The sequence below is a fragment of the Spermophilus citellus genome (assembly GCF_964194105.1).
Source record: "Spermophilus citellus genome assembly, chromosome: 3".
NCBI classification, from domain to species: Eukaryota; Metazoa; Chordata; class Mammalia; order Rodentia; family Sciuridae; genus Spermophilus; species Spermophilus citellus.
Genome location: NC_138184.1, coordinates 171,663,271 through 171,672,890, shown reverse-complemented (window position 1 = coordinate 171,672,890; position 9,620 = coordinate 171,663,271). Strand labels below are relative to the sequence as shown.

General features: G+C 37.1%; 1 pseudogene across 1 annotated transcript; it reads left to right on the top strand.

Moving 5' to 3' along the window:
* Positions 1 to 7,601: 7,601 nt before the first annotated feature.
* On the top strand, positions 7,602 to 8,891 carry LOC308644821 (thioredoxin reductase-like selenoprotein T; annotated as a pseudogene). Its single transcript has one exon. The product of its transcript is annotated as a thioredoxin reductase-like selenoprotein T (transcript).
* The last annotated feature ends 729 nt before the right edge of the window (positions 8,892 to 9,620 follow it).

The window sequence follows — 9,620 nt, the reverse complement described above, 5'->3', positions numbered from 1 at the left end:
ATAAAAGTACAAAGGAATATATAGATTTGTGTTAATATGATATAATTACAGATTTTTAAAAATTTCTATCTTTTCCAAATGTCTTTCACATGATTGTATAATTGACTACATGTTTGTGTAATTAATGTTTCTGGTTCAAGTTGGCTGACTGACCATGCTTATTTATATCTTCTCCTTGAGACACCATTAAAATGATAAGAAGCCAGGCATGGTGGCTCATACCTGTAATCTCAGGGACTCAAGAGCGTGAGGCTGGAGGATCACAAGTTTGAGGCCAGCCTGAGTCACTCAGTGAGACTATTTCTGGAAGAAAGAAAAATGAGTGGAGTATGCTCTGGAAAAAAGAGGGTGAGGGACAGTGTAGTAGCCAAGAGTAGCCTGTCCATTCTGCAGAACCTCAGGACAGGACAGCATCAGAGCTAAGTGCTGAGAGGTTTCCATAGAACACTTAGAGATAATCCTATCACTGTTCTATCAGTTATGAAAATGATCATGGAATTTGTCTATTCCTCCCATGCTCCCCCTCACCTCCTTATATCAGAGAAAACATTTGGCATTTGGGTTTTGGGGATTGGCTAACTTCATGCAGCATTATCTTCTCTAACGCCATCCATTTACCTGCAAATGCCATGATTTTATTCTCTTTTATTGCTGGGTAATATTCCATTGTGTATATATGCCACTTTTTTTTTATCCATTCATCTACTGACGGGCATCTAGGTTGGTTCCACAGTTTTCCTATTATGAATTGTGCTGCTATAAACATTGATGTGGCTGTGTTCCTGTAGTATGCTGTTTTTAAGTCCTTTAGGTATAGACAGAGGAGAGGGAGAGCTCTAGATAGGGCAGAGGGGTGAGAGGGGAAGGGAGTGGGCATGGGGTTATAAATAAATGATGGTGGAATATGATGGGCATTATTAACCAAAGTACATGTATGGAGACACGAATTGGTGTGAATATACTTTGTATATAACCAGAGATATGAAAAATTGTGCTCTGTATGTGTAACATGAATTGTAATGCATTCTGCTGTCATATATAAATAAAAAATTAATAAAAAATAACGAAACCATAGTATTTAAAAATATGGCCATAAATATCAAAAGCATTTCAATTAATTTCCTTCTGGGGAACAGAAATAAGAAATGTGAAGCAAAGAACAAAGGACCTTTTATTTTAAAAAATCATTTACTAACTTTCTTCTCAATTTTATATTGTAAATTATTTCAATATAAAGAATCCATATATTTTTTAAAAATTTAATATTTATTTTTTAGTTTTAGGTAGACACAATATCTTTATTTTATTTTTACATGGTGCTGAGGATCGAACCCAGTGCCTCACGCATGCTAGGCGAGTGTGCTACCACTTGAGCCACATCCCCAGCCCAAGAATCCATATATTAACCTAAAAAAAAAAAAAGAAAGAAAAGAATAGAAAAGAAAATGATTGTGGAATGTGGAGGAAGGACTAAAGGAGGGACAAGTAGGATAGTTACCTGATTTTTTTTCTTTCTCTCTCTTTTTTCCTTTTGGTATTCAGGATTAAACCCAGGGGCACTCTACCACTGAGTACATCCCAGACCCTTTTTATTTTTTATTTTGTGACAGGGTCTCATTAAGTTGCTAAATTGCTGAGGCTGGCCTTAAACTTGTGGTCCTCCTGCCTCAGCCTTCTGGGTTGCTGAGAATTACAGGTGTGTGCCATTGTACCTGGCATGACCTGATTTTTAATTACTTTGGTTTTTATTATTCTAGCTGAACCTTCCCACCTGGAAGCTGGGGTTCCTCTAACACCCAGGAAAATTATTGTCACAGTTGTCTTTCAGAGTTATCCACCATGTAATTGCTTCTTAGCTTCAGATACTTCTGTGACAATCCCTAAACTCAATTTCACTGATCACTGCTTATAACTACAGATAGTCTTTGTAAAAAAAAAAAAAAAAAAAAAAAGATGCTGCTATCCCTTCAAAATAGAGCCCAAGCTATGAGAGGGGCAAGTTTTCTAGAAAAATAACCATTAGTTTTAGTTTCATGGGCTTTATTTAGCTTAACATTTTTTTAAAGTAACATGTTGTTTTTAATAGACTTTTTATTTTAAATATTTTTAGCTGTAGATGGACACAATATCTATCTTTCTTTCTTTCTTTCTTTCTTTCTTTCTTTCTTTCTTTCTTTCTTTCTTTCTTTCTTTCTTTCTTTCTTTTCACGTGGTGCTGAGGCTTGAACCCAGTGCCTCACACTTGCTAGGCAAGCACTCTATCACTGAACCACAACCCCAGCCCCCAGACTTTATTTATTTTTAACAGCAGTTTTAAGTTCACAGCAAAACTGATCAGAAAGTAGAAGGCATAGAGATTTCCCATACACTACCTGACCCCACTCTGGCATAGGTTTCTCCAGTACCAGCACTCCCCACCTGAATGGTACGTGTGTTGCACTGATAAACCTAAGTCACCTAAAGTCTCTAGTATATTAGGGGTCACTTTGGTGTTCTACATTCTATGGGTCTGGACAAAAGCATAATGATGTGTATCCACCATAGCAGTACCACAGAGTATTTTAGTTGTCCTGTATTTTAGTCCTCAGTGTCCCACATAGTCATCCCTCTTACCCCTCAATTCCTGACAACCACTGATTTTATACTATCTCGATAGTTTTGTCTTTTCCAGAATGTCATATAGCTGAAATCACACAGAATGTACTAGCCTTTTCAGATGGCCTTCTTTTACTAATATACATGTAAGGGCTCTACATGCCATTGCATGGCTTGATAGCTCATTTGTTTTTAGCACTTAAAAACATTCCATTGTCTAGATGCATCATAGTTTGTTTATATGAGGACATCTTGGTTGCTCCAACTTTTGACAATTATGAGTAAAGCTGCTATAAACATCCCTGTGTGGGAATTTTTGTGGACCTAAATTTTCAGCTCCTTTGGGTAAATTCCAAGGACTGTGGTTGCTAGATCATGAAGGAAGAATATGTTTAGTTTTGTAACAAACAATTTGTCTTCCAAAGTGCCTGTATCATCTTGCATTCCCACTAGCAATGAATGAGAGTACTTGGTGCTCCACATCTTCATTGGCATTTGGTGTTGTCAGTGTTTTAAATTTTGGACATTCTAATAGGTGTTTATTGGTGCCTCATTATTTAGTTTGCATTCCCCGATGACATGGTATGGAGCCTTTTTTCCACATGCTTATTTGTCATCTATGTATCTTCTTTGGTGAGGTCTTTGTCAAGGTCTTTGGCCCATTTTTCAATCAGGTGATATGTTTTCTTATTGTTGAATTTTTTCCAGCACTAGGAGTTGAAACTCAAGGCCTCAAGAATGCTAGACAAGCACTTTACCACTGAGGTTCATCCCTAGTCCATATTGCTGAATTTTAAGAGTTCTTTGTATATTTTGGGTAATAGTCCTTTGTCATAAATCTTTTTCAAATGTTTTCTCCCTATCTGTGGCTTCTCCTTTTATTCTTTTGATAGTATCTTTTGCAGAACAAAAATAACCTGTTTATCCTTTCTCCACCTTCATGATTACTGTAGCTATACAGTAAGAAGTCAGGTAGTGTCAGTCCTTCAACTTTGCTGTTCTTCAATATTATGTGAACTATTATAGGTATTTCTTTTCTTTATGTAAACTTTAGAACTATTTTAATATCCACAAAAAATCTTACTGGGATTTTGACTGGAATTGTATTGAATCTACAATCAAGTTGAGAATAGCACCTAATAATATTATTACTTTGCTCAGCTGCTGAAGTGGTGAAATGAGTAGGAATTTAAAGTAAATGACCTTGGCTCTAATATTGTTATAGTTAGTGATTTCCTTTAATTCACTTATACCACCTAATCGGGTTTCCCTTCTTCAGTTTTTGCTCCCTTCCTAACAATTCCTCAGCAGTTGTGATTTTTATAAAATATAAATTAGATCTAATTACCTGTCTTCTCATTAAACCTCTCATTGGTTTCTCAGGACACTTAGATGTGGTCCACCCATTTTTAACAGGGCTCAGCATGGTCTGAACCTTGCCTGCCTCTCCATATAACTATACTTCCTAAATCCTAGGTATACAGATACTCATCCATATTTCTGTATGCCTATTATGTAACACATATTGCTCTAAACAAAAGAAAGAAAAACACTTTCCTCATGGAACTTAAGATCTTATACTCAAATGGTTCCAGCTCTTTTCTATCACAGGGTCTTTGCACAAACTAAATTTTCTGCTTGGACTTTTTTGGTTTTGTTTTCATTTTTTCCTATTAAAAAAAATACTATGCCCCCTGTGGAATCCTGTTTATTTCCTTCATTATTTGAAATAATCTCCTGTTCGTTTAGCTCACCACTTAGCATAATAAGTGCTAGAACATGGTAGGGGCTCAATAAATATTTGCTAAAATAAACCAAGACTCTGGATATGGGCTGGGGTTGTGGCTCAGTGGTAGAGCACTTGCCTAGCATGTGTGAGGCACTGGGTTCAATTCTCAGCAACAGATATATAAGTAAATAAATGAAATAAAGGTCCGTCAACAACTAAAAAAGTATTTAAAAAAGATTCTGGATATATATATATATATATATATATATATATATATATATATATATAATATTTTTTTTAACTTTTTTTTTTTGGTGGTTCTGGGGATTGAATCCAGGATCTCATGCATGCAAGGCAAACCCTCAACCAACTGAGCTATATCCCCAGCCTCCATTGGATATATTTTTTTTCTTAATTTTTTAAAATTTTAATTTGTTATATATAACAACAGAGTGCATTGCAACTCATATTACACATATAGAGCACAATTTTTAATAATTCTGGTTATACACAAAGTAGAGTCACATCCTTTGTGTCTTCATACATGTACTTAGGGTGATGATGACCATTGCATTCCACCATCTTTCCTACTCCTATGCCCCCTCCCATCCCCTTCCTTCCCTTTTCCCCTTTGCTCTATTTAGAGTTCATTTAATCCTCTCCCCCACCCCTGCAGCATATTATGAATCAGCATCCTTAAATCAGAGAGATCATTCAGCATTTGGTTTGTTGGGATTGGCTAATTTCACTTAGCATTATATTCTCCAGCTCCATCCATTTACCTGCAAATGCAATGATTTTATTTTCTTTTAGTGCTGAATAATATTCCATTGTGTATATATACCACATTTTCTTTATCCACTCATCTACTGAAGGGTATCTAGGTTGGTTCCACAGTTTAGCTATTGTGAATTGTGCTGCTATAAACATTGATGTGGCTGTGTCCTTGCAGTATGCTGCTTTTAAGTCCTTTGAGTATAGACTGAGGAGTGGGATAGCTGGGTCAAACAGTGGTTCTATTCCCAGTTTTCCAAGGATTCTCCATACTGCTTTCTTTATTGGCTGCACCAATTTGCAGTCCCACCAGCAGTGTATGAGTGTGCCTTTTCCCCTACATCCTCGCCAACACTTATTGTTGTTTGTATTCTTAATAGCTGCCATTCTGATTGGAGATAAAATCTTAGAGTAGTTTTGATTTACATTTCTCTAATTGCTAGAGATGTTGAACATTTTTTCATATGTTTGTTGATTTATTGTGTATCTTCTTCTGAGAAGTGTCTGTTCAGTTCCTTGGCCCATTTATTGATTGGATTTTTGTTTTTTTTTGGTGTTAAGTTTTTTGAGTTCTATATATATTCTAGAGATTAGTGTTCTATCTGACATGCATGTGGTAAGAATTTGTTCCCAATTAGTAGGCTCTCTATTCACCTCACTGACTGTTTTGTTTGCTGAGAAGCTTTTTAGTTTGCATCCATCCCATTTACTGATTCTTTTTTTTTTTTTTTTGAGAGAGAGAGAGAGAGAGAGAGAGAGAGAGAGAGAGAGAGAGAATTTTTAATATTTATTTTTTAGTTTTCGGTGGACACATCTTTGTTTGTATGTTGTGCTGAGGATCAAACCCGGGCCGCACGCATGCCAGGCGACCGCGCTACCGCTTGAGCCACATCCCCGCCCCCATTTACTGATTCTTGATAGTAATTCTTGAGCTATAGGAGTCTTATTAAGGAAGTTGGGGCCTAATCTGACATGATGGAGATTTGTGCCTACTTTTTCTTCTATTAGACTCAGTGTCTCTTGTTTAATTCCTAGGTCCTTGATCCACTTTGAGCTGAGTTTTGTGCATGGTGAGAGATAGGGGCTTAATTTCATTTTGTTACATATGGATTTCCAGTTTTTCCAGCACCATTTGTTGAAGAGACTATCTTTTATCCAATGTACGTTTTTGGCACTTTTGTGAAATATAAGATAACTGTAATTATGTGGGTTAGTCTCTATGTCTTCTATTCTGTACCATTGGTCTACAAGTCTAATTTGGTGCCAATACCATGCTGTTTTTGTTACTATTGCTCTGTAGTATAGTTTAAGGTCTGGTGTAGTGATGCTACCTGCTTCACTCTTCCTGCTAAGGATTGCTTTACCTATTCTGGGTCTCCTATTTTTCCAGATGAATTTCATGCTTGCTTTTTCTATTTCTATGAGAAATATCATTGGGATTTTGATTGTAATTGCATGAAATCTGTATAGTGCTTTTGGTAGTATGGTTATTTTTACAATATTAATTCTTCCTGTCCAAGAACAAGGTAGATCTTTCCATCTCCTAAGATCTTCCTTAATTTTTTTCTTTACCATTCTGTAGTTTTCACTGTAGAGGTCTTTTTCACCTCTTTCATTAAGTTGATTCTCAAGTATTTTCTTTTTGTTGAAGCTATTGTAAATGGGGTAGTTTTCCTCATTTTTCTTTCAGAGGATTTGTCACTGATATACAGAAATGCTTTTGATTTATGGGTGTTGATTATGTTCCGGTATGTTGGCCTGGCTTAGGGCTTAGCATAGATAGCTTTTACAATGTTGAGATATGTTCCTGTTATCCCTAGTTTTTCTAGTGTTGAACATGAATGGGTGCTGTATTTTGTCGAATGCTTTTTCTTTTTCTGCATCTATCATCTATTGAGATGATCATATAGTTCTTTTTTTTTTTTTTTTTTTTTTTTTGATGGTGGTGCTGGGGATTGAACTCAGGGCCTTATGCATGTGAGGCAAGTCCTCTACCAACTGAGCTATATCCCCAGCCCCAAACATATGGTTCTTATCTTTAAGTCTACTGATGTGATGAATTACATTTATTGATTTCTGTATGATGAACCAACCTTGCATCCCTGGAATGAACCCCACTTGATCGTGGTGTATATCTTTTTGATATGCATTTATATTCAATTTGCCAGAATTTTATTGAGAATTTTTTCATCTATGTTCATTAGAGATAGTAGTCTGAAGTTATTTTTTTTATGTGTTGGATATATTTTTATTGAAATGATTCACTGATGATCAAATTATCTGAACAGGCTTTGTGTTAGTCAGCTTTCTGTTCTGACAAAATACCCTAGAGAAATCAACTTAAAGAAGAAAAGACTTATTTTGGCTCATGGTTTCAGAGTTTTCAGTTCATGGTCCGATGGCCCAGTAACTTTTAGGCCTGAGGTGAGGCAAAACATCATGATGGAAACATGTAATGGAGAGTCTCGATCTGAAGGCGGCTGCGGCGGTAGTCTCCAGTAAGATGAGGCTTCTGCTGCTTCTCCTAGTGGCGGCGTTGGCGGTGGCCCTGAGCGAGGCCTCGGCCAACCTGGGCAGCGTGCCCAGCAAGAGGTTAAAGATGCAGTACGCTTGGGGGCCGCTGCTCAAGTTCCAGATTTGTGTTTCCTGAGGTTACAGGCGGGTGTTTGAGGAGTACATGTGGGTTATTAGTCAGCGGTACCCAGACATCCCAATCGAAGGAGAGAATTACCTCCCTCAACCAATTTATAGACACATAGCCTCTTTCCTGTCAATCTTCAAACTCGTATTAATAGGCTTGATCATTGTTGGCAAGGACCCTTTTGCTTTCTTTGGCATGCAAGCTCCTAGCATCTGGCAGTGGGGCCAGGAGAATAAGGTCTATGCATGTATGATAGTTTTCTTCTTAAGCAACATGATTGAGAACCAGTGTATGTCAACAGGTGCATTTGAGATAACTTTAAATGACGTGCCTGTATGGTCTAAGCTGGAATCTGATCATCTTCCATCCATGCAACAACTTGTTCAAATTCTTGACAATGAAATGAAACTCAACGTGCACATGGATTCAATTCCGCATCATCGATCATAGCCCCACCTATCAGCACTGAAAACTCTTTTACATTAAGGGATCTTTGCAAGAGCAGCGTGACTGACACTATGAAGGCCTGTGCTGAAGACAGCCAGCTGTTAGTACAGACCAGATGCTTTTTTGGCAGTCTCCTTGTACCTCTTGGAAAACCTCAATGCAAAATAGTTTTTCTGTGCTGGCACGTTTGGGAATTCTGCACATTGGTGGAGTGCAATAGTACTGTATAGCTTTCCCCCAACCCAGATTCACCCAGTTAATAGTTTGTCATTCTTTTAAATGTAGACATTACTACTTAAAACTTTTTTCTTAGTCATATTTAAAAAGTAGAAAATTGAGTTACAATGTGATTTTTTTCAAAGTATCTGTTAAATCTTGTGTTTTTATATGATTTTTTTTTGTTTGTTTAAAGTCAATCTTTGGGGAAATACAGCTAAAATTCCCAAAAGAGTTTATCAGTCATCTCTAATTTGGTCATGTCCAATTTATATCGTTATCAAAAAACTGCAGATTGTGAACAGTGCATTATACAAGATTATGGGGGAATCTAATATCCAGAGTACTCTACCAATTTGTTTGTAGGTGTGTGTGCGTGTGTGATTACCAGAGAACTACTACAAAACCAACTGCTTTTTAAATTCTGTTGTGTAGTTCAGGTGTCTTGCCTTGACCAATCTAATGAATTGATTAACTGGCCTTTATACTTAATAAAAAACTAGCAGATGTCAGTTAAAAAAAAAAAAGAAACATGTAATGGAAGAAAGCTGCTTATCTTATGGTGTCCAAGACAGACAGAAGAAGGGGCAGAAGAAGAGACAGACAGAAGAAGGGGCCAGGGACAAAATATAACCTGTGAGAGTCCCCCAAAGATCTAATTCCTCCAAATATACTCCACCTCCTAGTAGTCCATTAAGTTATGAATCCACAGATGAGGTCCCTCTTACTCCAATCAGTTCTCTAAACCCACCTCTGAACACTGCTGCATTGGGGAATAAGCCTTCAACAAATGAGTCTTGCGGGACATTTAAGGCCCAAACAATATCAATCTTGCCATTTAAAAGTAATCATTTTATATGTACCCTTTTAGAAAACAGAAGAAAAGTCTCTAAATTTTGATTTTAGGGCTATCAGATTGGCTACCTGAGTTATTTTGATCTTGGACAAATGAACCATATAATACCATGGAGACAAAAACCATAATTCTGAAAGACTCCATTGCTATCCCAAGCATATGGTAAAAACTTCCCTACTTCATTGGAGATTGAACCCATGGCCTCATACATGCTAGGCAAGTGCGACAACACTAGCTAAATCCTCAGCCTTGTTTATATTTTGAAACACAGTCTTGCTGAGTTGTCCAGGCTGGTCTTGAACTTGCAATCCTCCTGCCTCAGCTTCCTGAGTAGTTGAGATTACAGGTCAGTGCTTCCACAC